The following is a 27420-nucleotide window of genomic DNA, read 5'->3' as shown; positions in this document are numbered from 1 at the left end:
CCTTTGAATATTCCAGTCTTCTCACACTGAAGATGTGATAAAGCATCGGCAATCACATTTTTTCTTCCTGCAACATGTATAATTTTTTAGTTAATAGTTGTAACAATAAACTCCATCTGAACAGTCTTGCATTTCAATCCTTAAACTTTTCCAGAAACTTTCATGGTTTATGGTCTGTGTATACAATTGGCTCCAATGAATTGTTAGCAACATAAATGTCAAAATATCGTAACATCAATACCAAACTCAATGTCTCCTTCTCAATGGTTGAATTTTTTTTTGATGGATATTTAGTTTTCGAGAAAAATAAACAACATGGCTTTTGATTCTTTCGTCGTCATCCTGTAACAGTACAGCACCAACACCCACATCATTCGCATCAATTGCCACCTTAAATTGCTTGGCATAATTAGGTGTCATTAACACTGGTGCATTACTTAACACAGTTTTCAGATTATTGAATGCCTCCTGACATCCTATATCCACTTGTGCTTTTTCGAAGTTCAGTCAGTGGAACAATCACTCAGCTGAAATTTGGCATGAATTTCTGGTAGAAACCACTCATGCCCAGAAATCTCAGAACTTCTCTCCTCGTTGATGGTATTGGAAACTGCCCAACAGCTTTTGTTTTCACATCCCGTGGGACCATCGGACCATGTCCAATTGTATGGCCTAAGAATGTGAATTGAGCTTTTGAAAATTCACTTTTAGCCAAATTTACCACCAATCCAGCCTCCTGTAGTCAATCGAATAATTCCTTGAAATGTTCCAAATGCTCCTTCCAAGTTTGACATCAATGTACACTGCACAATTGTTTAGTCCAGAAATGGCCTTGTTGGTTAACCTTTGGAACTTTGCTGCCACATTCTTCATTCCAAATGGCATGACTTTAAACTGATACAGACAATTTGGCATCACCAAAGCCAAAACATCTTGCCCTGTCTGATAAAGGTTCTTGCCAATATTCTTTAAATAAGTCAAGTTTGATAATAAAATTTGCATGACCCATCTTTTCAACACAGTCTTCCAAACTAGGAGTAGGATACTAACCTGACTTTGTAACTGCGTTGACTTTTCTACAGTCCACATACAATAGTTGTGTTCCATCTGGTTTTGGTACCATCACAATCGGTGAGTTCCAATCACTGCAACTCACTTTGATGAAATCATGCTGTCAATCTCCTTTTGTACCTATGCTAACTTTAATGGAATGAGCCTGTATGGATGTTGTTTACTTTTGTACTTCCCAATTTATTCCCACATACAAGGGACAAAATTCTCCGACCCCCCCTGCAGGGTTGGAGAATCGCCCAGGACCGGCAGAAATCCCGCCCCCGCCGTGGCCGGAATTCTCCGGCACCCAGGAACTGGCGGGTGCAGGAATCACCCCCCCCCCCCCCCCCGATCGGCATGTCCTCTGCGCTGATCGGTGAGCCCCCTGCGGTGATTCTCCGGCTCGCGATGGGCCGAAGTCCCGCCGCTGAGATGCCTCTCCCGCCGCCGTGGTTTAAACCACCTCTGGTGGCGGCGGGATTGGCGGCGCGAGCGGGCCCCCGGGGTCCTGGGGGGGGCGCGGGGCGATCGGACCCCAGGGGGTGCCTCCACGGTGGCTAGGCCCGCGATCGGGCCCACCTTTTATCATTTTGCTGAATATTGAAAGTAGCCTGCTCATGCAGTAATCGACTCTATTGGATTTGCCCTGCTTTTTGTGAACAAGTCATACTGAGAAATATTCCACATTGCTGGATAGATGACAGAGTTTTAACTGTTCTGGGACAACCTTGCTATGTGCACGGCTAGTTCTGGGGCGAAAGCCTTCAACACTACAACTGGCGTGTTGCAAGGATCTATAACCTTCACTGTATCTGCTGCATTGGAATTTTCTTGAAATCACACATAGTGAATGAAGATTGGCATTCGTAATGCTAAGGACCTCAGGTGAAGGCAAAGGTGATTCATCAACTCGATACCTCTGGCTGAAGATGGTTGTAAAAAATAAAATCAGCCTGGTCATTTACATTGACATACTGGGATCTGCCATGATTGAAGATGGAGATGTTTAGGCCATAAGATCATAAGACATAGGAGCAGAATTGGGCCACTTGGCCCATCGAGTCTGCTCCACCATTCAATCATGGCTGATATTTTTCTCATCCCCATTCTCCTGTCTTCTCCCCATAATCCCTGGTCTCATTATTAATTAAGAACCTATCTATCTTTGTCTTGAAGACACTCAGTGATTTGGCCTCCACAGCCTTCTGCGGCAAAGAGTTCCACACATTCACCACCCTCTGGCTGAAGAAATTCCTTCTCATCTCTGTTTTAAAGGATCTTCCTTTTGTCTGAGATTGTGTCCTCTGGTTCTAGTTTTTCCTACAAGTGGAAACATCCTCTCCCCATCCACTCTATCCAGGCCTCGCAGTATCCTGTAAGTTTCAATAAGGTCCCCCATCATCCTTCTAAATCCTAAAGAGTACAGACCCAGAGTCCTCAACTGTTCCTCATACGACAAGCTCTACATTCCAGGGATCATTCTTGGGAACATTCTCTGGACCCTTACCCTTAGCACAAGTTTGTGGAGCCTCCTCCTCCTGTTATTTAATTTTCCATCACCATTCATGACTGGTGGTAGAATAGCAGAGCTTTGATCTGGCCCATTCATTATAGGATTTCTTAGTTTTGTCTATAGGCAGAGATTGTAGTGGATAGCACGTATAGAGAGGCAGTCACAATACAGACCCAGACTCTGCAGGTAGGAAGGGAATGGGTGACCACCGTCAGAGCAAGAGAGCTAGGCAGGCAGTGCAGGAATCTCCTGTGGCTATTCCCCTGCAAACAGATATGCCACTTTGTATACTGTTGAGGGGAATGACCTCTCAGGGGAAAGCAACAGCAGCCAAATTTATTGCACCATGGTTGGTTCTGCTGCAGAAGGGAGAAATAAAAAGTGTGGGAATGCAATAGTTACAGGGGATTCAATTGTAAGGGGAATAGACAGGCATTTCTGTGGCCGCAAACGAGACTCCAGGATGGTATGTTGCCTCCCTGGTACTAGTCAAGGATGTCTTGGAACAGTTACAGGACCTTATGGAGGGGGAGGGTGAACAGCCAGTGGTCATTGTACACATCGGTACCCACGACATCGATAACAAAAGGGTTGAGGTCCTAAAAGCAGAATATAGGAAGTTAGGACGAAAGTTGAGTCGGACCTCTAAGGTCTCGGGATTACTACCACGTGCTAGTCAGAATAGAAATAGCAGGATATATTTGATAAATACTTGGCTGAAGAGATGGTGTGAGGGAGAGAGTTTCAGATTCCTAGGGCATTGGGCATGGTTCTGGGGGAGGTGGGACCATTACAAACTGGATGGGTTGTACTTGGGCAGGACCCAGACTGATGTCCTGGGGTAGTATTTGCTAGAGTGGTTGGGGAGGGTTTAAACTAATATGTCAGAGGCATGGGAACCTATACAAGAAATCAGAGGAGGAGGAAATATGGACAAAAACAAAACACAGAGTGGGGAATAAATAAACTGATAGGCAGATAAACCAAGAGCCAGATTCAAAATGGGCCATAGTGAAATGTATTGGGAGACTAGTAATTTTAAAAAGACAAGCTTAAAGGCTTTGTGCTTTAACGCGCGGAGCATTCGCAATAAAGTGAATGAACTAATGGCACAAATAGACGTGAACAGGTATGGTATAATCGGGATTATGGAGACATGGCTGCAGGGTGACCAGGGATGGGAACTGAATGTCCTGGGGCATTCAGGAATTAGCAAAGACAGACAAAAATCAAACGGTGGTGAAGTTGCATTGCTGGTCAAGCAGGAAATTAATACAATAATGAGGGAAGATATTAGCTCCGATAATGTGCAATCTGTATGGGTGGAGCTGAGAAACAGCAGGGGGCAAAACACGTTAGTGGGGGTCATATATAGCGCCCCCCCCCCCCCCCCCCCCCACAAACTGCAGTAATAGTGTTGGGAATGACATTAAGCGGGAAATCAGAGATGCATGTAATAAAGGAACAACTGTAATTATGAGTGAATTTAATCCGCATATAGATTGGGAAAATCAAATTAGCCACAATACCGTTTAGAAGGATTTCCAAGAGTGTATGCAGGATGGTTTTCTGGATTAGTATATGGAGGAGTCACCTAGAGAACAGGCCACCCTAGCCTGGATACTGTGTAATGAGCATGGAATCATTGGCACAAAAGTCAAATGGGAAAGGTGGCCAATCCATGGTTTACAAGGGAAATTAGGGATAGCAATCAATCCAAGGAAGTAGCATACAAATTGGCCAAGAAAAGCAACAGGTCTGAGAATTGGGAGCTGTTAGAATATAGTAAAGATGGACCAAGGGATTGATTAAGAAGGGGAAAATAGAGTGTGAAAGTAAGCTTGCAGGGAACATAAAAACTGGCTGTAAACGTTTCTATAGGTGCTTGATGAGAAAAAGATTGGTGAAGACAAATGTAGGCCCCTTACAGAAACAGTGGAATGTATAATAGGGGACAAAGAAATGGCTGAGCAATTAAATACATACTTTGGTTCTGTCTTCACAAATGAGGTATTGGGCAGCACGGTAGCATGGTGGTTAGCATAAATGCTTCACAGCTCCAGGGTCCCAGGTTCGATTCGCGGCTGGGTCACTGTCTGGGTGGAGTCTGCACGTCCTCCCCGTGTGTGCGTGGGTTTCCTCCGGGTGCTCCGGTTTCCTCCCACAGTCCAAAGATGTGCGGGTTAGGTGGATTGGCCATGCTAAATTGCCCGTAGTGTCCTAATAGTAAGGTTAAGGGGGTGAGTTGTTGGGTTACGGGTATAGGGTGGATACGTGGGTTTGAGTAGGGTGATCATTGCTCGGCACAACATCGAGGGCCGAAGGGCCTGTTCTGTGCTGTACTGTTCTATGTTCTATGTTCTATGAGGGCACAAATAACATACCAGAAATGTTGGGGAATGCAGGATTTATGAGAGGGAGGAACTGAAGGTGATCAAACTCAGTAGAGAAATGGTGTTGGGGAAATTGATAGGATTGAAGGCTGATAAATCTCCAGGGCCTGATAATCTACATCCCAGGGTACTGAAGGAGGTGTCTCTAGAAATAGTGGATGCATTGGTGGTCATAGAACATAGAACATAGAACATAGAACGATACAGCGCAGTACAGGCCCTTCGGCCCTTGATGTTGCACCGACATGGAAAAAATCTAAAGGCCATCTAACCTACACTATGCCCTTATCATCCATATGCTTATCCAATAAATTTTTTAATGCCCTCAATGTTGGCGTGTTCACTACTGTTGCAGGTAGGGCATTCCACGGCCTCACCACTCTTTGCGTAAAAAACCCACCTCTGACCTCTGTCCTATATCTATTACCCCTCAATTTAAGGCTATGTCCCCTCGTGCTAGCCACCTCCATCCGCGGGAGAAGGCTCTCGCTGTCCACCCTATCTAACCCTCTGATCATTTTGTATGCCTCTATTAAGTCACCTCTTAACCTTCTTCTCTGTAACGAAAACAACCTCAAGTCCATCAGCCTTTCCTCATAAGATTTTCCCTCCATACCAGGCAACATCCTGGTAAATCTCCTCTGCACCCGTTCCAAAGCTTCCACGTCCTTCCTATAATGAGGCGACCAGAACTGTACGCAATACTCCAAATGCGGCCGTACTAGAGTTTTGTACAACTGCAACATGGCCTCATGGCTCCGGAACTCAATCCCTCTAACAATAAAGGCCAACACACCATAGGCCTTCTTCACAACCCTATCAACCTGGGTGGCAACTTTCAGGGATCTATGTACATGGACACCGAGATCCCTCTGCTCATCCACACTACCAAGAATTTTACCATTAGCCAAATATTCCGCATTTCTGTTATTCTTTCCAAAGTGAATCACCTCACACTTCTCCACATTAAACTCCATTTTCCACCTCTCAGCCCAGCTCTGCAGCTTATCTATGTCCCTCTGTAACCTGCAACATCCTTCCGCACTGTCTACAACTCCACCGACTTTAGTGTCGTCTGCAAATTTACTCACCCATCCTTCTGCGCCCTCCTCTAGGTCATTTATAAAAATGACAAACAGCAACGGCACCAGAACAGATCCTTGTGGTACGCCACTCGTAACTGAACTCCATTCTTTTTTTTTATAAATTTAGATTACCAAATTATTTTTTCCAATTAAGGGGCAATTTAGCGTGGCCAATCCACCTACTCTGCACATTTTTGGGTTGTGGGGGCGAAACCCACGCAGACACGGGGAGAATGTGCAAACTCCACACAGACAGTGACCCAGAGCCGGGATCGAACCTGGGACCTCAGCGCTGTGAGGCGGTTGTGCTAACCACTTGGCCACCGTGCTGCCCCCAACTGAACTCCATTCTGAACATTTCCCATCAACTACCACTCTCTGTCTTCTTTCAACTAGCCAATTTCTGATCCACATCTCTAAATCACCCTCAATCCCCAGCCTCCGTATTTTCTGCAATAGACGACCGTGGGGAACCTTATCAAACGCTTTACTGAAATCCATATACACCACATCAACTGCTCTACCCTCGTCTACCTGTTCAGTCACCTTCTCAAAGAACTCGATAAGGTTTGTGAGGCATGACCTACCCTTCACAAAACCATGCTGACTGTCCCTAATCATATTATTCCTATCTAGATGATTATAATCGTATCTTTTATAATCCTCTCCAAGACTTTACCCACCACAGACGTTAGGCTCACCGGCCTATAGTTACCGGGGTTATCTCTACTCCCCTTCTTGAACAAAGGGACCACATTTGCTATCCTCCAGTCCTCTGGCACTATTCCTGTAGCCAATGATGACCTAAAAATCAAAGCCAAAGGCTCAGCAATCTCTTCCCTGGCTTCCCAGAGAATCCTAGGATAAATCCCATCCGGCCCCGGGGACTTATCTATTTTCACCTTGTCCAGAATTGCCAACACTTCTTCCCTAAGCACCTCAATGCCATCTATTCTAATAGCCTGGGTCTCAGCATTCTCCTCCACAATATTATCTTTTTCTTGAGTGAATACTGACGAAAAGTATTCATTTAGTATCTCGCTTATCTCCTCAGCCTCCACACACAACTTCCCACCACTGTCCTTGACTGGCCCTACTCTTACCCTAGTCATTCTTTTATTCCTGACATACCTATAGAAAGCTTTTGGGTTTTCCTTGATCCTACCTGCCAAAGACTTCTCATGTCCCCTCCTTGCTCGTCTCAGCTCTCTCTTTAGATCCTTCCTCGCTTCCTCAAGCGCCCCAACTGAAACTTCATGCCTCATCTTCACATAGGCCTCCTTCTTCCTCTTAACAAGAGATTCCACTTCTTTGGTAAACCACGGTTCCCTCGCTCGACCCCTTCCTCCCTGCCTGACTGGTACGTACTTATCAAGAACATGCAATAGCTGTTCCTTGAACAAGCTCCACATATCCAGTGTGCCCAACCCTTGCAGCCTACTTCTCCAACCAACACATCCTAAGTCATGTCTAATGGCATCATAATTGCCCTTCCCCCAGCTATAACTCTTGCCCTGCGGGGTATACTTATCCCTTTCCATCACTAACGTAAAGGTCACCGAATTGTGGTCACTGTTTCCAAAGTGCTCACCTACCTCCAGATCTAACACCTGGCCTGGTTCATTACCCAAAACCAAATCCAATGTGGCCTCGCCTCTTGTTGGCCTGTCAACATATTGTGTCAGGAAACCCCCCTGCACACATTGTACAAAGAATGACCCATCTAATGTACTCGAACTATATCTTTTCCAGTCAATATTTGGAAAGTTAAAGTCTCCTAGGATTCTACAGAGACTGTAGATTGGAGAATGGCTAATGTAATTCCACTATTTAAAAAAGGAGGTAGAGAGAAAGCAGGGAATTATAGACCAGCAAACCTGGTGTCAGTAGTGAGGACAATTCTGGAGATTTTACACTTCGAAAGCAGCGGCTGGATTGGACAGTCAGCATGGATTTATGAAGGGGAAATCATGCTTCACAAATCTACTGAATTTAACTGGTAGAATTGATGAAGTGGAGCCTGTGGATGTGGTGTATTTGGACTTTCAGAAGGCTTTGACAAAGTCCCGCATATAAGATTAGAGTGTAAAATTAAAGAGCATGGGATTGGGGGTAGTGTATTGAGATGGATAGAAAACTGGCTGGCAGACAGGAAACAAAGAGTAGGAATTAACGGGTCTTTTCAAATTGGCAGGTAGTGACTATTGGGGTACTGCAGGGATCGGTGCTGGGACCCCAGCTATTAACAATACATATTAATGATTTAGATGAGGGAACAAAATGTAATATCTCCATATTTGCAGATGACACCAAATTGGGTGTGAAGGTGAGCTGTGCGGAGAATAAAGAGATCCTTCAGTGTGATTTGGACAAGTTAAGTGAGTGGGCAAATGAATGACAGATGGAGTATAATTTGGATAAATGTGAAGTTATCCACTTTGGTGGCAAAGGCATGAAGGCGGACTGTTATTTGAATGGCCATAAATTAGAAGAGGAGAACATGCAATGAGACCTGGGTGTCCTCATACACCAGTCACTGAAGGTAAGCATGCAGGTATAGCAGGTGGTAAATAAGGCAAATGGTATGCTGGCCTTCATTGCGAGAGGATTTGAGTACAGGAGCAGGAATGTCTTGTTGCAATTTTATAGGGCCTTGGTGAGGCCACACCTGGAATATTTTGTGCAGTTTTGGTCTCTTTATTTAAGGAGGGATGTTCTAGCTATAGAGGGAGTGCAACAAAGGTTTATCAGACTGATTCCTGGGATGGCAGAACTGACGTACGAGGCGAGATTGAATCGGTTGGGATTATATTCAGGAGTTCAGAAGAATGAGGGGGAATCTCATAGAAACCTCAAAAATTCCAACAGAATGAATAGGGTAGATGCAGGAAGGATGTTCCCAATGGTGAGTCTGTCCAGAACCAGGGGTCGCAGTCTGAGGATACGGGGTAGACCATTTAGGACGGAGATGAGGAGAAATTTCTTCACCCAGAGAGTGGTGAGCCTGTGGAATTAGCTACCACAAGAAGTAGTTGAGTCCAAAACATTGTATGGTTTCAAGAAGCAGTTAGATAAAGCACTGAGCGTGAAGAGGATCAAAGGATATGGGGGGGGGGGGGGGGGGGCGGGGGGTTGGGGAGCGGGAATAGGCTATTGAGTTGAATGATCAATCATGATCATAATGAATGGTGGAGCAGGCTTGATGAGCTGAATGGCCCCTCCTGCTCCTATGTTTTCTATGTTTCTACGTTTTCTATGTTTCAATTTCTGCTGTTTAGCATGCATGTAATCCTGTGTTCAGCAACCTCATTCTTTTAATATGTCAGGTGTTGTTCCTGTCATGCTCCCCTATACTTCTTCCTGAGGGCATTTGCCAAAATTCCTCATAAAAGACTATTAGCTAAAGTTGAAGCCAACTGAATTGAAGAAAAACTATTGACCTCGTTTGTAACTTGGCTGAGCAGCAGAAGACAGGGTAGGAATAATGGACAGATACGCTAATTGGCAGGATGTGACTAGTGGTGGCCCTCTAGTATTGGTACTTCACCTATTCAACCCATTTATTAATGACTTAGATAATGGGAAAGAAAGCTATATTTTCAAATTTACTGATGATGCAAAGAAAGGAGGCATTGCAGCATTGTAGTTAGAACTGTAAAGTTACAAAGGTATATTGAAATGAAATAAAAATCGCTTATTGTCACGAGTAGGCTTCAATGAAGTTACTGTGAAAAGCCCCTAGTCGCCACATTCCGGCGACTGTCCGGGGAGGCTGTTACGGGAATCGAACCGTGCTGCTGGCTTGCCTTGGTCTGCTTTCAAAGCCTGCGATTTAGTCCAGTGAGATAAACAGCCCCAGTTTTCTATCCATCTCAATACACTACCCCCAATTAATAGATTAATTGACTAAGCAAAAATTGACTAAGCAAAACTGTGGAAAATGGATTTCAATGTACTCAAATGTGAGGTCATCCACTTTGGACCTAAAAAGCACAGAACAGGATATTTTATAAATGGTGAAAAAACTCAATAATTAAGGGTGGAAGTCCAAAGTGAATTGGAGGTCCAGTTATGTAGAACATTAAAATAGCATAAAAATAATCAAAATGGCGAATGGCCCATGTCCATGTGGAGGGATGAGGATGGGTGGCTGTTGCCTGTGTCCATATGGAGGGGAAAGGAGGGGATGTTGCCCCTGTCCATGTGGATGGAGGGGGGATGTTACCCGTATCCTCTTGGAGGGAGTGGGGGATTTTGATTTGGATTTGTTTATTGTCATGTGTACCGAGGTACAGTGAAAAGTATTACTCTGGTTACAGTGCAGACAGATCATTCCATCCATGAAAAAAACATAGGTCAAACATAAATACACAATATAAATGCTAAGACACAGTCATCGGGAGAAGCATACAGGAGTGTAGTACTACTCAGTAGAGAAGATGCGTGAAGAGATCAGATCAGCCATAAGAGGGAGATTTAGGAGTCTGGTAACAGTGGGGAAGAAGTTGTTTTTGAATATGTTAGTGCGTTATCTCAGACGTTTGTTAATCCTGCCTGATGGAAGAAGTTAGAAGAGTGAATAAGCCGTGTGGGAGGGGTCTATGATTATGCTGCCCGCTTCCCAAGGCAGCGGGAGGCAGATTTGCGTGATGGACTGGGCCGTATTCACGACTCTCTGTAGTTCCTTACGGTCTTGGGCCGAACACTTATCATACCAGGCTCTGATGCAGCGATAAAAATATGGGGCTGAATTCTCCGTTTTTGGGACTATGTCCCCACGCTGACGTGAAAACTGCGGTGGTTTACGCCAGAAAAACTGGCATCAAAAGGTCACAGATTCCCTGTTTTGCTGGTGGCCAGCAGGCAGCCGTCGTGGAGATCGCAGCTCTAGCTGCCGATATGGTCCCCCGCACTTCCAGGTCAGAGGCCGCACATGCGCACGGCGGCAGCCTCCAGTGGCTGTGCCATGATCCATGGCGGACTCAGTCCGCGGACCTGGACCGTGGGAATAGTGCGCCGCATTGGCCACTTGCCTGACCCGGACCGCCCGCACAAAAAAAACCCAGCCCCGAATGAGCCCCCCTGCCCTCCGAACGGCCCTCCCCGACTGTGGCGACCCGTATCACGGACGGTGGGACCATGAGTGGTCCACACCGTTGGGAAATTGGCCGGTTGGGAATGGAGAAGTATGCCGCTTCTCGGGGGGGGGGGGGGGGGGGGAGTGGAGAATCGTGGAACATAAGAGAATAAGAACATAAGAACTAGGGGCAGGAGTAGGCCATCTGGCCCTTCGACTTTGCTCCGTCATTCAATGAGATCATGGCTGATCTTTTGTGGACTCAGCTCCACTTTCCCGCCGAACACCATAACCCTTTATTCCTTTATTCTTCAAAAAACTATCTATCTTTATCTTGAAAACATTTAATAAAGGAGCCTCAACTGCTTCACTGGGCAGGGAATTCCATAGATTCACAACCCTTTAGGTGAAGAAATTCCTTCTAAGCTCAGTCCTAAATCTATTTCCACTAATTTTGAGGCTATGCTCTCTAGTCCTGCTTTCGCCCGCCAGTGGAAACAACCTGTCCGCATCTATCCTATCTATTCCCTTCATAATTTTATGTTTCTATAAGATCCCCCCACTTTCTTCTAAATACCAACGAGTACAGTCCCAATCTACTCAACCTCTATTCGTAATCCAACCCCCTCAACTCTGGGATTTACCTAGTGAATCTCCTCAATACCCTCTGCACACCCTCCAGTGCCAGTACGTACTTTATCAGGTAAAGAGACCAAAACTGAACACAATACTCCAGGTGTGGCCTCACTAACACCTTATACAATTGCAACATAACCTCTCTAGTCTTAAACTCCATTCCTCTAACAATGAAGGACAAAACTCCATTTGCCTTCTTAATCAACTGTTGCACCTATAAACCACCATTTTGCAACTGATGCAACTGACTACAACACCCAGGTCCCTCTGCTCAGCAGCATGTTTTAAAATGTTATCATTTAAATAATAATCCCTTTTGCTGTTTTCCTACCAAAATGGATAACCTCACATTTGTCAACATTGTATTCCGTCTGACAGACCCTAGCCCATTGATTTAAACTACCCAAATCCCTCTGCAGACTTCCAGTATTCTTTGCACTTTTTGCACTCATCCTAGTGTTGTCTGCAAACTTGGACACATTGCACTTGGTCCCCAACTCCAAATCATCTATGTACATTGTGAACAATTGTGGGCCCAACACTGATCCCTGAGGGACACCGTTAGCTATTGATTGCCAACCAGAGAAACACCCATTAATCCCCAGTCTTTGTTTTCTATTTCTTAACCAATCCTCTATCCATGCTACTACTTTACCCTTAATGCCATGAATCATTATCTTATGCAATAACCTTTTGTGTGTCACCTTGTCAAAAGCTTTCTGGAAATCCAGATATACCACATCCATTGGCTCCCCATTGTCTACCGCACTGGTAATGCCCTCAAAATATTCCACTGAATTAGTTCGGCACGACCTGCCCTTTATGAACACATGCTGCATCTGTCCAATGGGACAATTTCCATCCAGATGCCTCGCTATTTCTTCCTTGATGATAGATTCCAGCATCTTCCCTCCTACCGAAGTTAAGCTAACTGGCCTATAATTACCCGCTTTCTGTCTACCTCCTTTTTTAAACAGTGGTGTCACGTTTGCTAATTTCCAATCCGCCGGGACCACCCCAGAGTCTAGTGAATTTTGGTAAATTATCACTCGTGCATTTGCAATTTCCCTAGCCATCTCTTTTAATATCCTGGGATGCATTCTGTCATGGCCAGGAGACATCTACCTTTAGCCCCAGTAGCTTGCCCATCACTACCTCCTCAGTGATAACAATCATCTCAATTAGCTAGGCCTATACTCTCCCTTATTTCCTTAGATATCCACGGTCGATTTTCCCTCTTTCTACCGTCCTTCCTTTTTGTTGGTATAAACCTTTGCTGAGCACTGTGAAAAATCGCTTGGAAGGTTCTCCACTTTCCTCAACTGTTTCACCATAAAGTCTTTGCTGTTAGTCTACCTTAGCCAGCTCTTCTCTCATCCCAATGTAATTTCTTTTGTTTAAGCACAAAACACTAGTGTTTGATTTTACCTTCTCACCCTCCTTCTGTATTTTAAATTCCACCATATTGTGATCGCTCCTTCCGAGAGGATCCCTAACTATGAGATCATTAATCAATCCTGTCCCATTACACAGGATAAGATCTAGGATCGCTTGTTCCCTCGTCGGTTCCATTACATACTGTTCTAGGAAACTATCATGGATACATTCTATAAACACCTCCTCAAGGCTGCCTTGACTGACCTAGTTAAACCAATTGACATGTAGATTAAAATTCCCCACGATAACTGCTGCACCATATCTACATGCATCAGTTATTTCTTTGTTTATTGCCCGCCCCACCGTAATGTTACTATTTGGTGGCCTATAGATTACTCCTATCAGTGACTTTTTCACCTTACTAGTCCTGATTTCCATCCAAATGGATTCAACCTTATCCTCCATAGCACCAATGTCATCCCTTACTATTGCCCGGATGTCATCCTTAAATAACAGAGCTACATCACCTCCCTTATCATCCACTCTGTCCTTCTGAATAGTTTGATACCCTTGGATATTTAACTCCCAGTTGTGACCATCCCTTCACCATGTTTCAGTGATGGCCACTAAATCATAGTCATTCACGATGATTTGCGCAATCATGTCATTTACCTTATTCTGAATACTATGAGCATTTAGGTAAAGTACCCTTATATTAGCTTTTATACCTCCATTGAGAATCTTAACACCTCCATCAGTCGTTATCCCTGAAATTATTTTTCCTTTTAACTTTTCTCCTAATTTCCTTATCGCTGAACCCATATCTTCATGTAATAACCTGCTGCTTCGCTTTTCATTTATGTTTTTACTTCCCGTTTTATTCCTTTTAATATTTCTGGGCCTATTCACTGAGCTCTCCTCAGTTACTGTACCATGTACTGTGACCCTTTTTGGTTTTTGATTATGGCTTCTCGGCCTTACACTTCCCCTTTACTGCCTTTTGTTCCTGTCCCCGTTTTACTTCCCTCCGACTTCCTGTACTGGTTCCCATCTCCCTGCCAAATTAGTTTAAACCCTCCCAAACAGCACTAGCAAACACCCCCCCTAGGACATTGGTTCCAGTCCTGCCCAGGTGCAGGCCGTCCGGTTTGTACTGGTCCCACCTCTCCCAGAACAGGTTCTAGTGCCCAGGAATTCGAATCCTTCCCTCTTGCACCATCTATTGAGCCACGCATTAAACTTATCTATCCTGACATTCGTACACTGACTACCTCGGGGCACTGGTAGCAATCCTGAGATTACTACCTTTGTGATCCTACTTTTTAGTTTAACTTCTAACTCTCTCAATTCAGCTTGTAGGACCTCATCCCGTTTTTTACCTATAACGTTTGGTGCCTATATGCATCACGACAGCTGGCTGTTCACCCTACCCCCCAAGAATGTCCTGCAGTCGCTCCGAGACATCCTTGACCCTTGCACCAGGGAGGCAACATATCATACTGGAGTCTCGATTGCGTCCACAGAACCGCCTGTCTATTCCCCTTACGATCGAGTCCCCTATCACTATAGCCCTGCCATTCTTTTTCCTGCCCTCCTGCACAGCAGAGCCAGCCACGGTGCCATGAACCTGTGCTGCTGCTGCCTTCCTCTGGTGAGCCATCTCCCTCAATAGTTTCCAAAACGGTATATCTGTTTTGCAGGGAGATGACCACAGGGGACACCAGCACTGCCTTCCTACTCTTTCTCCGTCTTGTTGTCACCCATTTTCTATCTCCCTCAGTAATTTTCACCTGCGGTGTGACCAACTCAGTGAACGCTTTATCCACAACGGTCCTCAGCATCCCGGATGCTCCAAAGTGAGTCCGCCCGCAGCTCCAGAGCCATCAAGCGGTCTAACACGAGCTGCAGCTGGACGCACGTCCACAGGGATACCGGAAGGGTCCCTGAACTCCCACATCGCACACACGGAGCTTGGCACGAATCCCGATTTCGTGCGGGAAACTGGATTCTCCGCCCCGTCGCTGAACGCGACTTTGGCGTCGACTGCGGAGAATCCAGCCCATGATGCTTTCTGTGGTGCATCTGTAAAAGTTGGTAAGAGTCAATGTGGACATGCCAAATTTCCTTGGTTTCCTGAGAAAATATAGGCGCTGTTGTGCTTTACTGGTCATAACGTTGACATGGGTGGACCAGGACAGATTGTTGGTGATGTGCTCACCTCGGAATCTGAAGCTGCCAACCATCTCCACCTCGGCACTATTTGATGCAGACAGGGGTGTGTACCATACTTTGCTTCCTGAAGTCAATGACCAGCTCTTTAGTTTTGCTGACATTGAGGGAGAGATTGTTGTTGTCACACCACTTCACCAGGTTCTCTAAATCCCTTCTGTACTCTGACTTCATCGTTGTTCAAGATCCGACCCACTAAGATCATGTCATCAGCAAACCTGTGGATGGAATTGGAGCCACATTTGCCACACAGTAATGTGTATTTAGGGAGTATAGTAGGGGGCTAAGTAGGCAACCTTGCGGGGCCCTGGTATTGTGGACTATCGTGGAGGAGGTGGATACCTCCTGTCATGGGATGTCCCTATAAGAAATGTGTGCCTTATCAAATGGCTTAAGCGATGTCATTGTGTGGGTGGGGTGGGCTGTGGTTCGAGCTTTTACTTTCGTTTTTGAGCTGGGAGCTGTTTGTGGCTCTGTGTTTTACTTTCGGTTTAGACAGTTGGAAGCTGCATTCAAACAAAGAAGGTTTATTTTGGTCTCTCTCTGCATGGTAAAATCTGTAAAGAATTCAAACCTACTGTTTTGTTAAAAAGGGTTTTTCTGGACTTGGATGTTGTTATCAAATTGAGACAGTTGAAAGGGAAGTTATTAAGGGTTAAATATAGAGTACTAAAGACTGTGTGGGGAATTTATGTTTGTAGTTGATAAAAAATGGTTACTGTGTGTGTTTATAAAATGTTAACTGAATTCGTAGAATAAATTTTGTTTTGTTTAAAAGTGCTTAAGGCCTCTGTTAAAATAACACCTGAAAAGTAGGCCCTTGTGCTCCTCAGAACCAAAATTAATAAACAGCTGTAGGTCAGGTGAACTTCATGATATACTTTGCAGTTTTCTAAACCCTGGCCCATAACACTCCATACTGATTGTTTATCCTTACTGATTATGATCTATGGGTCAGAAAGTCGAAGATTCAGTTGCAGAGGGAGGAGTCAAGTCCTGGGTTTTGGAGCTTTGACATGAGTTTGGCTGGGATTATGGTGTTGAAGATGGAGCTGTGGTCAATGAATAGGAGTCTGACATAGGAGTCAAGATACTCCAGAATGAGTGTAGGCAGTGGCGGACTGGCCAGGGTGTCAGCTTGCCCGATGGCAAGTGGGCCCCTGATGAAGTGGGCCCCCTATATCAAATAAAAATGCAATAAAGAAACAAACACAGACAACTGTTTTAGTAATAAAAAGGAATAAGAAAAAAAAGAGAACAGGACACAAATAAGCAGTGCATGAAAAGGAACGAAGCAAGGGAGGTAGTGGAAGGATGTGGAATAGGGGGGCCCGGGTCGGGCATAATTAAGGAAATTCCATGATTTCAGCAAGAGTGTGTGAATTTAAAGATAAAGTTACAATTTGTGATTTGAGATGGTCGGCAACTTCAAAGGATATCAAGCAGTAGTCTTGGTTCAGCCAGTACATCGGCCCGGGGCCCAGAGAGCCAAGAAGGGGCCCGTGAATCTCTGAAGGGCCCTTAAAAATTATAATTAATTAGATGAATAAATCTCCAACTTCTTTCCTGAGATTTGTATTCTAACTTAATAAAATATAATTGTTTATAAAAAGAGCAATACCAAATAAAAATGTAATAAAGAAACAAACAAATAATCACTCAGTGTATGAAGGAAAAAAGCAGTGTTAAACAGATGTGAAAAGGAGTGGGGGAGGGGGCTGGTTCGCCCGGGTCGGACATAGTTGGAAATCCACGTTTTCAGCAAGAGTGTGGGAATTTAAAGATAAAGTTACACTTCGTGATTTGAGATGATCGGCAACTTGAAAGGATATAAAGCAATACATAGGGTCGTTAGGTCACCGAAAAGGAGAAGGGGTATCTTTGACCATAAATCATGAGATCAAAAATATTGAAGTGATAAGCCATGATCGGTAAACTCAAAGGGTTGCGACTTGTAACACTACACTGGTATCAAACTGGACATGTTAACTTTGGTCGTGGGACCATTCTTAATGTCTTACCATAGTCAGACCAAACTTCTAAGTTTCAACAGTTGTCTCAGTTGCTTGCTGGTGTGAACACTGGACAGTGGATTGTCTCCTCTTCTGAAGCTGCATAGGCCACAGTAGTATTGACTAATGAACATAGCCTATTGAAGTGTAAGTAAGTTATTTTATATTTTTTATCAAGTAGTGGTTTATCTGGTGTTCCATCAAGTTATTCTTGCAATCATCAATATTCATTTTTCCCAATGTGGGCTATTTTTAATTAAGTTTTTATTTCAGAAATATTACCCCTACCAGCATCGAAAAGAAAAAGCATAAATCTGGGTCACTAAAACGCAAAGAACAAAAAGAATCAGAAAGGAAGGAATCAGCCAAGCGATGCAGGCCTATTACAGAGTTTATAATACCACAAGCACAATCCACATCAATATCCAGTTCTGCAACAAATAATCAAGAAGCAAGAAACAATGCTCATGGTGACGATGCAATGACATGCGAGTTACAAGAACAGAGAAGAGCTACTTTGAATATAGAGACAAATACAAGTGCATCCATTACTAATCAACCCAGGCCCAATATTTCTTCTGGATTCCTTGTTCCGGTATCTGTACTGCCTGTAGTTGCAACATCTGAACACATAGCTTCAACTAGTGACAGGGAATCAGATATTCCTTCAAGCATAAATGACTTGGTTTCTGAAGCACATCCTGTAAATGAACCTACGCAAGAAAATGAAAGATCAATTACTGGAATCTTCCAATATCCATCACGAGCAAAGCTAAAACAGTTTTTTGCTGAACATCCACTTCAGCCACATGATGATCTGCCATTTGATGCTCGTTTGTATGAGAGGAAAATTATGAATGACTCAGTCCCAAGAAAATGGCTAACATATAACAGAGAAAATAGATGCTTATATTGTTCATACTGCTTAGCCTTTGAGTTTCCCAACACTTGTAATCCATCACCCTTTGTACATGGCTTTAGTGACTACAGGCGTATTAGCCAGAGCTTGACTTTACATGAATCGACAGCAACACATGTCAGAAATGCTCAGCAATATATCAGTGTGGTTAATGATGGCACCTTAGATAAATTTTTTGCAGCATCACTAATTAAAAGGAAAGAAGAAGTATTGAAGCAGAGAAGTATTGTCATAAAGATGTTAGGCAAGCAAGCACTTCATTTTCAAGGTCACCGAAATGAAACGGCCTACACTCTAGATATTGAGGTTCTGAATCATGGCAATTTTTTAGCTACAGTGCAGTTGATGGCAAAATATGACCCTCTTATGGCAGCTCACGTTTCTGCAATTGAAAACAAGTCTAAACAAAGAATCAAACGAATAGAGCAACAAGGAAAGGCTCAAAGTAAAGGCTGTGGTGGTCTTGTTACATACCTGAGTAAAACAACTATAAACATGTTAATCAAAATTATGAAGAATATGATACAAGAAAGAATTAGTCATGAAGTTTCTCAAGCAAAATATTATTTATTCAGGTTGATTCAACACAAGATAATTCATCCATCGATCAGTTTAGCATTATTATTCGGTATGTGCTTAAAGGTATTATCTGTAAGTGACTACTTTTGGTTGTGCCAAGTAATGATGGTACAGGACAGGGACTTTTTGATCTATTGATTGAAACATTACAGCATCTTAAAATTGACCCCCAAAAATGTTTATCTGATAGCACAGATGGCGCTGCAAGCTACCATGGTCAGTATAATGGTTTACAAAGTAAAATTGCTGATGTGACTGATCAACATGTTCATATATGGTGCTATGCCCATGTCTTGAATTTGGTGATAACTGAAACAACAAAATGTTGTGTGCCTGCAGTTTATTTTTTCAATTTGCTCCAGAATATAGCAACTTTTGTGAAAGCATCATAGAAGAGAATGGCTGTATGGATAGAAGTTGTTGGAAAACATCTAGGACAAGAAAAAATGAAACGATTAAAGCTAATTGGTGAGACCAGATGGTCAGGAAAATCCAATGCAGCAACAACTATATTTGGATGTTTTGATGATGCCGCTGCCAGTACTTTCGCAAATCTATTGACACGTTTATCAATGATACAAGATTCAGAAAAGTTTGATGCAAAAACAAAACATGAAGCAAATGTTTTACTTCAAAGTCTTCTAAAGTTTGAAACCATATTGACAGCATTTACTTGTATATATTTGAAACTACAACCCCGTTATCAAGTTATCTACAGACAAGTGGTTTAGATATGTTTACTGCATGGAGTTTGGTAGATTCAGCTACAACAAAGTTGAAGGAACAGACAAGAACATTTGATAACGTTCACAGCAAGGCTTTGGAATTTGTAAATAAATGTAATGACAGGATTTCACAGATGAATATGGATGAAAATCAAACATTGGAAATTGATGCGTTGGAAACAGCATTGCCAGTTAAAAGGCAGAGGAAGAAGAAAAGAATGGCAGATGAGCTTATTGATGATGAAAGAAATTCCTCAGATTCTCTAGCTGATTTTCGAGTAAATGTGTTTAACCTAATAATGGATCGCATTGTCCAGTCACTAGAATCACGCTTTGTACAACACAAACAGTTGTATAAAGATTTGTCCTGCTTGGACCCAGCAAAGTTTAAAACTATTGCAGAGAAGGGCCTTGAAGATGAAGCATTGGAAGGTATTATTAAGCTTTTTCCACAAATCAGCAAAGATCAAGTAATATTAGAATTGTTTTCTTTTGCTTCAAACTTTGATGTATTAAAGCTATTGCTTAATGATGGTAAGAATATGGATTCCAGTTGCAACAATTGTAAAATTTGCAGCACTTGCCCATCATGTGTACTAAAAATTCTGGCATCCAACAGACTTCATGACAACGCATATGATAACCTTTATGAACTTTATAAAGTCATCTGCACACTATCAGTTACTCAAGTCCAATGTGAGAGGACATTTTCAAAGCTAAAGATCATAAAGACAAGGTAAAGAAATTCGCTGTCTGAGGAGAATTTGGAATCATACATGTTGCTATCCATTGAAAAGGAATTGTTAGATGAATTGGATGCAGAAGCAATTATTGGCAGATTCGTACAATCATCTAGCGAACACAAACGATTGCTCTTAATATAGTGGACTGTATGCAATGCTCTATTGTGCTTTTGAACTATCTGTTAATGTGTAAATTGTGCAGTAAACTATTTACAAATATCAACCAATTACTTAAAATTAAAAAATAAAAATTAAAAATTCAATTATAACATTCTGTATTTACATTTGGTATCTACTGCCAGTAATATGTACAGTACGTGTACACTGTAATTATTAAGAAAAGTACATTTTTTTCACAAAAATTTTAATTGTACCCTTTTTTCCATATGTAATTTTTTGAAAATTTTATTTATTCGTTATGAAAATTAAATTATAGCATTGTAGTTGTGGGTGGGCCCCCTTTGTCTCCCGGCAACCAATATTTTTAGACCCAGTCCGCCACTGAGTGTAGGGAGATGCGCCTGCTGTGGACAGGTTGTGGTGGGATGCGAATCGCTGTGGACCTAGGCCTTCTGAGAGTATGGAGTTGATGTGCCTTATGACTAACCTCTCAAAGTTATTCGTACTGATCGATGTCAAGGCCACCGGACGATAGTCGTTGAAGCACGTTGCCTGGTTCTTCTTTGGCACCGTGGCTCGTGTCCATCGGGAGGGGAGGGGGGATGTTGCCCGTGTCCATGTGGAGGGGCGAGGTGAGGATGTTGCCCATGTCCCTCTGGAGGGGGATGTTGCTCATGCCTCTGTGGAAGCGGGAGAGGGGCCGATGTTGCCCGAATCTATTTGCTGGCCTGAGGTGGGGGATGTTGCCCATGGCCATGTGAAGGGGCGATGTTGTCCATGTCCATATGGAGGGGTGATGTTGCCCATGTCCATGCGGAGGGGCGAAGCAGGCAATGTTGTTCATGCCATGTGGAGGGTCAATTAGGGGGATGTTGCCCATGTCCATGTGGAGGGGAAAGGAAGGGGATGTTGCCTGTGTCTATGTGAAGGGTCAAGGAGGGGCATGTTTCCCATTGCCATGTGGAGGGGCGAGTAGAGGCAATGTTGTCCACGTCCGTGTGGAGGGGTGAGGAGGGGGATGTTGCCCATGTCCATGTGGAGGGGTGAAATGAAAAATGAAAATCGCTTATTGTCACGAGTAGGCTTCAATTAAGTTACTGTGAAAAGCCCCTAGTCGCCACATTCCGGCGCCTGTCCGGGGAGGCTGGTACGGGAATCGAACCGTGCTGCTGGCCTGCTTTAAAAGCCAGCGATTTAGCCTTGTGAGCTAAACCAGCCCCTCCAGTGAGGAGGGGGATGTTGTCCGTGGCCATGTGGAGGGGTGAGGAGGGGGATGTTGTCCGTGGCCATGTGGAGGGGTGAGGAGGGGGATGTTGTCTGTGACCATGTGGAGGGGTGAGGAGGGGGATGTTGTCCGTGGCCATGTGGAGGGGCGAGGAGGGGGATGCTGTCTGTGGCTTCGGGGAAGGGGGGTGTTGCTGTGGAGGGGGTGACCATGTCCATGCTCATTGGGTTCCCTGTGTCTGGGGCGGGGGGGGGGGGGGGGGGCGGGGGCGGGGAGGATCCCTGTGTCCATGGGGCATCTTTGGTTTTATTTTTAGTGCTGTTAGACTGAAGAGCACCCTCAGGCTGAAGTTGCATTTTCTTCTCAAAGTGTTTGAAAATGTGGTGGTAAAATGTCAGCATTGCAGTAGCGGGCTTTTCTCACTGAGCCAGCACTTTGTAAAAAAACCTGAAAATTCCCCTCAGCATCTCCTGCAGTGCAGCACTCCCCCAGTCCAGAGTGTGAGCCTGAATTTTTGTTGCTCAAATCTCTGGAGTAGAACTTAAAGGGACCCGGAGGCAGAATTCTACCCAGCAAGACACAGCTCATGATTTCCTAGTTCGGGGTGTGGGACTCTATTTCTGATACCCCTCACCAGGAGTGTGAAATTGTGATTTTTTTTCTAAATTGTAGGCTAAATTTGGAGAAATATGGGGCTGAATTCTCTGGCCGCCGGGGCTGAAATTACATTCGGCGACCGGCTGGAGAATCCAAGTTTACGACAGAATCGGGGGCGCCGCCGCCTGCTTTCGTGTTGCCTCCAAGGACATTGCCTGAGTCCCGCCCCCGATGCTCCACCTCCCTCCAGCCGAGTTCTCGACGGCGTGGGGCTCTCATGGTCTCACCCGTCGGGAACTCAGCGTGGTGGCTGCAGATTCAGTCCAGCGCTGCCACAATCGGGGAGGGCTGATCTGTGGGCGGGGGGTGGGGGGACTTTATTTGGGGCTGGGGGCACTGTGGTGGTGTGGTCTGGGGTGGGCGAGCCGGCCACTATTTCGTGGGCCGGGTCCGCGAGCGGCTGCCTCCATGTTGCATGGCGCGGCCGCTCCAGGCTACTGCCGTGCGCATGCACGGCCACGACCCGTCAATTCTCCGGGGCGTATCGGCAGCTAGAACCGGGGGCTCTACGCTGCCGTCCTGCTAGCCCCCCGGCAAAACAGGGATTCGGTGGCGTTTTGTGTCAGCTTTTCTGGAGTAAAACGCCACCGTTCCCACGCCGTCCTGGAGACATAGCCCCAGAATCGGAGAATCCAGCCCATGGAATGGGATTGCACTGCCCATCCCACATGGCGGAATCTTTGAAGTCAAGAGAGATTTGAATGGCTCGCTGTGTCCACCATGAGGGAATCCACTGCATCAGGCTGGGAAATCCCAGCCATGACAAAATCCAGACATTCTGCAGCTTAAAGGTCCAACAGGTCGATTTATTCATACCTTTTTAGCCATCAGCACACCAACACCAAGCTGAGTTGAACCAGCAGATGGAGCTGTTGTGCCTTGCCAACCTCCATTGCCAAGCTGAAACAAAACCATTCTAAACACATGGAAGTCTGAAATAAATAAATGTAATTTAGTAATATGAAACTATATGTCAATGGATATGCCCGAACTCTCATTCACCTCAGTAATTGCACCCCACTCCTCCCCTGTCTGTACTGTGCCCCAAATGTATGATTCAGTTTTGATATTGAGCCTTGTGTTACCTTTGATTCCCCTCAGTTTCTCGCTGATAACTATCCAGTAGAACTTGCCAGCAAGTGTGCAGGAAAGGAAAGCACCAAACTCTTCAACGATGCCCTCGACACATTTGAATAACCTATTGGCGTTGAATGGTGCCCATGGATCGATACTTCAGGATGATTCAATGCTTTTGGGAAGCAGAGAGAAAAATTGGGAGTTAGGAAGTAAACCAACAGCAATAATTCATAGAATTTACAGTGCAGAAGGAGGCCATTCGGCCCATCGAGTCTGCACTGGTCCTTGGAAAGAGTATCCTGCCTACGCCCACACCTCCACCCTATCCCCGTAATCCCACCTAACCTTTTTTTGGACACTAAGGGCAATTTAGCGTAGCCAATCCACCTGAACTGCACATCTTTGGACTGTGGGAGAAACCGGAGCACCCGGGGGAAACCCATGCAGACACGGGGAGAACGAGCAGACTCCGCAAAGACAGTGACCCAAGCCGGGAATCGAACCTGTGACCCTGAAGCTGTGAAGCAATTGTGCTAACCACTGTGCTACCGTGCTGCCTGGTAATATGGCATTCAATGGGGCAACTGGTTATAACGAATGGAGCATTTTGATGAATGACTTAAAGTGAAAATGAAGCATCCACCATGAAAGGATAAACAAACCCTATGCCACCAAGAAGGACAAGAGCAGCAGATGCATGGTGACCTGCAAGTTCCCCACCAAGCCATTCACCATTCTAACTTGAAACTATATCGCCGTTCCTTCACTGTTGATGTGACAAATTTCTGGAACATCCTTCATAACAGCACTGTGGGTGTACCTGTAGTGGTCAAGAAATCAGCTCACCACTCAAGGCCAATTAGGGGTTGGCATAAATTGTGGTCTGTCCAGCAATGCCCACACCATATGAATTAATAAAAAATAGCCCTGGCATATCATCAGCAGCAAGTTAATAAAATGTGCCTCAAATGGTGTCTTCCTGCTTACCCTGCATTCCAAATACAAGAATGCTAGAAACAGAAGCAGCAGTAGACTACATGGCCCATCAAGCCTGTTCCATCATTCATTACCATCATGGCTGATCTTGGACTTCAACTCTATTTTTTTTGCCCGCTTCTCAAATCTCTTAAATCCGTGCAAGACCATAAATCTGTTTATCCCAGCCTTGAACAATGATGCAACATCCACACCCTCTGGAGTAGAGAATTCCAAAGGTTCCCAACCCTTTGAGTGAAGAAATGTCTCCTCATTACACTCCGAAATGATTGACCCCTTATCCTGGGACTGTAACCCTGTGTTTTAGGTTCCCTGATTCGTATAATTAATCTTTCGGTGTCCACATTATCAAACCCCTTCATAATTGTCGAGGTTTTGATGAGATTACCTCTCATTCTTTTAAACTCCTGAGAATATAAGCCCAATTTACTCAGCCTCCAATCATTAGAGAGCTGTCTCATCCCAGGTTGAATTTACTGAACATTGCTGTACTGCCTCCAAGGCAATATATCCTTTCTTAAATGTGGAGACCAAAACTGCAAACACTGCTCCAGATGATAGACTCACCAAGCCCTGTACAATGGTAGCAAGACTTTTTGTAGTCCAACTGTGATGAATGTAGAAATTATTATATATCATATTTTATATTTGTGGCAGCAATTGGTTTTAAATACATGCAGGCAGTATGTCTGCCAAAGCTGTAATTAAAGAGTCGCAAAAGGTGAGGTAATGATTAATTCCAATCATTACTTGATTACAGATAAAGGGCTAATGGGGTATTGTTATGCTTGCTGGAGGTTCCCGAGAGTGTAGATAATTTATGAGGGGTTATATTTAGTGCTAGCTAAGCAAGTCATGAAAATTAGTGGGATGCGGATAATATAATTAATGAGAGGAGCCAGGTCTGTCTGTAGTTTTGCAGTCTGTTATAGGATTTTAAGTGAAACAACATTTCGCCATAGGATTGGAGTCTGTCATGACAGAGGTGTGCCAGATTTTCTCTTGAAACGGTCTGTCTCCAAAGGTCTGTACACAGATAAGCAAATATCCTGTTTTGTTAACTTTATTTATAAATGGCATTTGAACTGTATTGGGTTGCTTAATTGGAATTAGTGGTAGGTGTAGATAGTAAGTTCAAGTTTTTCCTTTCATTTAAGGACTTTAACTGATAATTGTAAAGGCATTTCTTGGATGTTGAGGTGGTTAACTCTGTGTTTAAATTAAAGCTTGTATTAACATAAAAGATACCGAATGGTCAGAGAAATCACTACTGGAGTGAAGAATGAAAGGGTGAAGTATCTTTTCCTCATAGTTTTACAAATTAAAAAATATTGTTTGGGATTCTCTTCTGGCACTCTAGCAAATGTTGGGGTCTGGTCCAGTATCCTCACACAATCACCTTTCAACAAAGATCAACATGCCATTTGCCTTTCTAATTGTTTGCTGCTCCTACATGGGATTGGGCCGGGGGTGGGGGGGGGGGGGGGGTTGGGGTGCCCTTCCCATATGGGTTGGGGCGTTGGGGGGGGGGGGGTAGTCTGGAGATTGCATCAGGAGAATCGAGAGACTGGGACGCCATTTAAAAATGGCAATCCAATCTCTTCCTGCAGAGCTGGAGCAGAGCTCCTCAGTACCAGATATGACACTAAGTGCGACCTCGGAGGGTATGACCCTCGAAGTCTGAAAAAAATAACAGAGCCCCATTTGATAGCGGGGTCATTCCCAGCACTACAAATGTTGGGAACAACCCCACTAAACCTGCCCAAAAGGTAACTCTTTTCTTTGTTAAATCGCGCCCTCCATAACGTTTATGATTCATTGTCAGCTTGCTTCTGAGATTGCCGTTTGAACTCCATTTCAGCATTTGAGCATTTAATCTAACTCCATATTTCCATGTAGTAGGGAGAATGCTGCACTTGTGGAGGTTCGATCTTTAAGGTGAGATGCTAAACTGAGACCCTGTGTGCACCTGCAGGTGAACATAAGAGTCCTGCCATAGTCTGATTTTAACTGAAAAGTAGGTGAGTTCTCCCAGTTTCCTGGTCAACATTCATCCTTCTGTCAACACTGCTGAAATTAGATTAATGCTGCATTCATTAATTTGATGTTTGTGCAAGCTTGCTAACTGCAAATTGCTTACACGACTATAACTATACTTCAAAAGTAATTAATTGGCCTTAAAGCACTTTAGGAAGTAATGAGGGAAAGGCAAATAAATCTCAAAACATGTTACTGACAAGAAAATACTTTTGAAGTGTAAAAACGGTTGCAATGTAGGAGACCTGGCGACCAATTTGAACGCAGCAATGTGATAATGACCAGATAATGTGTTTTAGTGATTTTAATTAAAGGTCAACATTTGTTGCCCATCACTAATTGCCCTTGATTTGACTGGCTATTTCAGAGGGTAGTTAAGAGTCAACCACACTGCTGTGGGGTCTGGAGTCACATATAGGCCAGACCAGGTAAGGATGGTCTCCCCCAAAAATGGCATTAGTGAACCAGTTGGGTTTTCCCAACAATCAACGATAGTTGGCCATTGTCACCATTACTAAGGCTAGCTTTATAAATTAATATTTATTCATTGAATTTAAATTCCACCAACTTCTGTGGTAGGATTTGAACCCATGATCCCAGAACATTAGTGACACTACCAAGACACCACCATCGTCTCCCTCCCCCATTCACTGATGTTTCCCAGTCATTCCATGTTGCCCAACAGATACTCATTTAGCATATTACAATATAGAAAAGTAAACAGTGGATAATACGTCACTTTTTCACATGAAATGTCTTCAACCAGCTGCAGTAGAGATTAAGGTCTGGACATTAAGTTAATTTACAAAGCAGCTTGATGCTGCAATGAGTAGATAGCGGTTTTGGTATTTCTGGCAGAAGGAGATCAAGTTGACTGAAGGGTCTTCATCACCTGATCATACTTTGTGACCTTGAGACCAAATGGTTTGTGCTGATTGCCTCCTTGTGTGACATCACCAATGGTATC

At 44.1% G+C, this 27420-nt stretch overlaps 1 long non-coding RNA gene across 1 annotated transcript; it reads right to left on the bottom strand.

Moving 5' to 3' along the window:
* On the bottom strand, positions 1-27420 carry LOC119972340. The gene is made up of 3 exons (XR_005462037.1): positions 27193-27420; positions 23429-23592; positions 1-67 (listed from the first exon to the last, which is right to left on the bottom strand). It is a non-coding gene; the product is annotated as an uncharacterized LOC119972340 (long non-coding RNA).

Source organism: Scyliorhinus canicula, chromosome 10 (assembly GCF_902713615.1).
Source record: "Scyliorhinus canicula chromosome 10, sScyCan1.1, whole genome shotgun sequence".
NCBI lineage: Eukaryota > Metazoa > Chordata > Chondrichthyes > Carcharhiniformes > Scyliorhinidae > Scyliorhinus > Scyliorhinus canicula.
Note: the sequence above shows the minus strand (reverse complement) of the source record. Positions and strands in the feature narration are given on the sequence as shown.